We start from the raw sequence: 5,322 nt of genomic DNA, 5'->3' as shown, positions 1-5,322 counted from the left end.
ATGACCTGCCCAGGGGGGGTAGAAACCAGTCCATACTAGCTTGAGATATAAGATGTCTTTAAGGAAATTTACAGAAACTGGGAAAGGAGTTGTCAAGAATGTCAGAAACCTGTATAAAATTTCTATGTTTATTGAGTCCAGTGGGCATTCTGTTTCAAGTCTGGGTGGCTGCGGGCTGTGGAACGAATCCTCAAAGAATAAACCTTTTCTCTTCATAACAATTTTGCCTCTTGAAAGTTTCTTACACCTTTGATGCTGTTTTTTATTAATCTCTGAAAATTGATGCACAAGATGAGATCTCGTGCATCAAGAGGAGGATGATAACAGTTGCCAAAAATGGTTTACTAAGGGGTTCACATTTGCTGAAAGCCATCGCACAGGTGGGAAGATAAATGTTGGAAGGACACTGGGTTTAATTGGGTAAAAGCCCGGCAAGAAGTCATTTTTCCCCCGAACAAAATTGCTGTGTGCATTGCTTGTATTTTTAAGTGTGCTAATAACAAGAATTGTTTCGACAGGAAACGCCAGGGCAGATGCGGCAGCACAGCAGACAAAAGAAAACTATGTGACAATAACCTCAACATTTGTTTTTCTTTACAGAAGACGCAGACTTTTGCGCACATGGCATGAGCAAAGAAGACACACACACACATGAACAAATGGTCAGATAAGAGCCTTTCAACTCTTCAGGGGGGGGTCAGAAGGACAGGAAAGCCCAGGAGGGGGTCAGAAGGACCATTTGCATTCAGGAAAGACCAGGGGGTTAGAATAACCATTTGTCTAAAACCAGCACAGGAGTGAAATGGCAGGGCAGACTGTGCCCAGTGAAAACAATAGCTATATATGAATTTGACTAGTAATCCTGGCCTGGGTTATTATTGTGGCAGAAAGATGCCACACCTTGCGCAGCGCAGCGCATAACTTAACATTTTTATTTTTCAGGATGTCAGAACGGATTGCATCAAACAGAACTGATTCTGTTCCAAACGTATACATATTATCTGGCTAACATGAGCAAAGTGAAGAAACAGTGCCTAACACTGTGCAATGCCTAACTTAAAATTTTCATTTTGCAGGATGTCAGGATGTTTTGAACCAAACAGAACTGATTCTGTATTGTTTTGTTAACATGAGCAACGTGGTTTGAGTGTTTTTCAGGGGAAAAGGACCCTGAGTGCTATTCAGTGAGAAAGAAATTATCCAGTGATATGTTTCAGGTTGAAAATTCCACAGGTCAGACCAAAAGGGACGACAAGACAAGCGGTCACTAACAAAATCACTTAAGGTCTGCATTCACAGGTGACAGCAGACAGTACATGACTCATTCCAGTGGGGGTGTGATCATGATCTAAGGGAAAACCTTGTAAGGATTTGAAAATCAACCAACCAACATCAGCAACCCCACACGCCAACGCGAAGAATAAAGCGAGAGATCAAGGATATGTGCTAGAAACATTCCTCTCTTGCCCACGCTGGAAAGACCATTTCAACGATGCGCAAAGTGTCAAAATGGTGAAGATGGAACGTCCATGAGGCAACGAGATGATCAACACATCTGGAGAAAGATGTGGACCAACTGATGGTTTAAGTTTAGCAGAAGAATATGTTTCGTGATGATTTTGATGATTTATTTGATTGAATCAAATTAGGGCTTAGTATTGATATAAATCTAATCATTTGACTTGTGCAAAGAAAAATGTGTTTTCAGGTAGAAGATCTAATAATTAATGTGAAGTATGGTGATAAGAAAAAAAAAACGGTATGTAATGGAAAAGTCAGGGATAATTTCGAACAACGAATGATCAAATTATAAAACTTTTCGGGTTAGATTTTATTAAATAGATTTTAATTAAATATAGCTTTAGAAGTAAAACCATTTCCTGACAAAATATTGTGATTGAAAAAAGCTACATATACAAATACATAGTGTTATGATTGTATGTGTTATTCTGATAATTTTGTTATTAATGGGTACAGTCTATCCTAGGGATGAACAAAATATGCAGATGGTACGAGTGACGGAAGTTGCAATTATAATCATTTACGTTTTTCTTACTATATGCTTTGAGCTATGTCTGGGATGACTGAGGGTCTGGTTCTCAACCAGGAAAATGCGATAACAATGTTTGTTCATTTTTAGCCCGGTTTCAGACAAAATGCTTATTTATTTGTTACAAGCTTTTTACTTTAAAAAAATCGTATTTCTTTCAAAGTTCAAGTGATCAGGTATACGAAAAAAAATCAGACATGAAGGGTATAACTGTTCTTGAATTAAGACTTGAATTAATTCTATTCTTAAAGATTTAATAGTATAATGGGTTTGATTAGAAAACAAGAGTGAATTTTTCTATGTTGTTTATCAGAGAATGATAAAGAAGAGGAATTTGTTGTGGAAAAATTCATCTTTTCTTTGTATTTTATTTTCAATGATTTAACAAATGAATGCCATGCGTTCTTTGGCTGTATTTTGAGTTTCTTTTATGATATTGGTACAGCTGCAAGGATGTGTGTGTGACTCAAAGGTGAGAAGATTAGGGGGTTAGGGGAGCCACAGGGGTTCCTCTGTGCCTTTTGTTTAGTGGGGGCTGTAAGAGATAGCTTTTGAAAAAGAACACTATAAAGAAGCTGGCCCACCTCTGCTCTGGGTCTCACTCCGCCTGCACCTGGTCTGTGGATGGACTGGGAACATTTCTTGCAAGAAATAAATATCTTTTAAGGACAATTTGAATCCTGATGTCTCTTATGCCTGATGCTGTTTTGTTAGTTATTTGTTTTTGCCTCAACAATAGCTTATAAAGTTATGAAACTTCCCCTCAGCCAAAACGATTGCCCAGGGAACAAATTATAGATTTACGTTACGAGACCAAAAATCGCCGTTAGATTTACACAAGACGAATTATATCTCATGTTTAACCACTATAGAGACGTCAGAGTCAGCGGCAAAAGAACGTCTAGCCGAGGAAAGGCTGTTCCAGGCAGGGTACAGATGGTGGACAACCAGAATGCCTATTACCGCCGCGCCAGCTACCGCGGCGAAATCACCGCGGCGAAAATAAACCAGCCGCATTTCAAAGTCGTTCCCGAAATGACCGCCAGGTGGCGCAAAGGGACATTGTGCAAAACAGCAGCAATTGCCGTATTTTAAAATGTAAGTGGGTTAAATATAAAACCCTAAGCCTAATAGGCATATTTTTCATATATATAAATAGGCCTATTAGGCTACAACAGAATAGAACCAAAGATAGAATCAATTTTAGAACTGAAAAAATAGAATCAAAAGTTAAAAATAGAGACGATATTAGGAGCAATGACGCTGAATATTTTTACTATTCTATTGAGGAATTAGATAAATGAAGAGCTCTCGTGAGCGATACAATTGCATAGTAATTTATAGTGATTTCAAAAGCAGTCCTTAAAAAAAAAAATACATGGAGTAGTGTGGCATAATTTTTGAGAGATAACGCGGAACGCGTTTTAGTTAAGATGCCCTTATATAGGCTAGGCTACTGCTTAAAAAAATGTCACAACGCGTTTTGAGATTGTTTTGAATTAAACATTGAAGTTTAAAATGTAGTGTTTTGGCACACCAGGCCGAGTGGCGTTACGCATTGTTCAAAAATCAGGATTTATTCTGGCATGTTGAATTGGCGTTAGAATTTTTTTTTAGATTTATTAGATTTAGATTTTAGATTTCGTTAGATTTATTTTTCTCATAACAGCTAAAATAACTTAATATATGCCTTGTCTTAATATGACCTACTTAATATAGGCAATAGGCATATAATAGCCTATATAATAGCAAAACTTGGCCACTAAATATTTAATTTTCAATTATTTTAATTATCACAATTAAAGTTTTAATTTTATTAAATTGAACAAGCGCAACAATCAGCATTTAATCAAATATTCTAAAAGATGTATTATTAATAATAATGTTATTTCAACATAATATTTCGTTTTTTCGACATGTGCGTGCAACAAGCAATATGTGTATTTGTAAATCCGGTGATGCGTGCATTGATTTTTATCAATAAACTAGTGTTTTCTGACAGTGTCGACTGCAAAGATGAAGTTGACGATCGCCATATTTGTAGTGAACGCACCTAGAAAGAAATGCACGTAAAGACATAATCAGAGAGTAGCCTTTTTCTTTTCGTTTTGAATTATTTTGTTTGAAGACATTTCAAGCTTTGTGTATTTGATGTATTTATCATGTCTGTGTGAGGCATACGCTGAGTTTCGTTAAGTTAGGAGGATGAGATGCGCTCCAGCTGACGTGCAATGCAAGTGACCGCGCGGGCGCCTCCATGATTAGTGTCTGTTATATTTGCTTCTCTTACTTATTAAACCCAGGCACTTGGTTGATGAAAAATGTATTAAAATTAAGATACAATTTATAGAAAACGAAATTCACTTTAAAGAAAGGTTTTCTACTAAACAAAACTTAATGAAGTGGTCAAAATCATGTCTGACCCACTCCATATCCATCTCTCGATATAATGCATCCTATCTTACTCGTGCTGTTCACTTTTCATATTCAACATAGATGGAAAAAAATAACATTAGAATATTTTAACAAATATGATACTAAATGAGATTATTTAATGGCTACAACAGTATATTAGGCCTATAGACTCTATTTGTACAAATTGCTGCACATTAATTTAATTAAATGAAACCTTGTAATGAATTCACACTGTAGGGTAGACTGTGTACAGTTGAGACACCTTAAATAACTTGCGTTCGCAGCAAGCACAAGTTGTGATTTTTGCTGTGCACTTGCATATTAGTGTCAGCTGGGAAGGAAATATAGAGACCAGACCTCTTGGAACTTTAATTGAATACATAGCGTTGGTAGGTAAAGCATACTGAAATTACATCCCTACAAATGTATTAGGCCCTACTGAAAATAAATGTATCGAATTTAAGCAAAGTAGCCTAAATGTTAAGACTGTAAGCCCTTTGCTTTTTTCGTAGCCTATAAAGGACTCTTATGGCCGACTTTGTGTTAATTTAATCAGTAGAGGATTTTTTTAACTCAAACATTAACACTGAAATAAATGAAACTAAAGTATTGTAAATTTTTTGGCACACCACGACGAGTGGCGCTATGCATTGTTCTAAAGCCAGGTTTTATTCTGGCATGTTGAATTAGTGTTCGACAAACGCGGCGGCGCGTTCTTTTGAATGAAGAGCGCTTCTCGCTCGTGTGAGCGAACACACACTGGAACGTTAGGCCATGTCGCAACGAGTGAATCGTGGCCGAGTGGTTGAACTTACGTTACGATCATTTAGATGACACGGGTTCGAATCCCGAACTAA

The sequence above is a fragment of the Leuciscus leuciscus genome (assembly GCF_965113295.1).
Source record: "Leuciscus leuciscus genome assembly, chromosome: 18".
Lineage (NCBI taxonomy): Eukaryota > Metazoa > Chordata > Actinopteri > Cypriniformes > Leuciscidae > Leuciscus > Leuciscus leuciscus.
The sequence above is the reverse complement of the archived record's forward strand: the minus strand, read 5'-3'. Positions refer to the sequence as shown.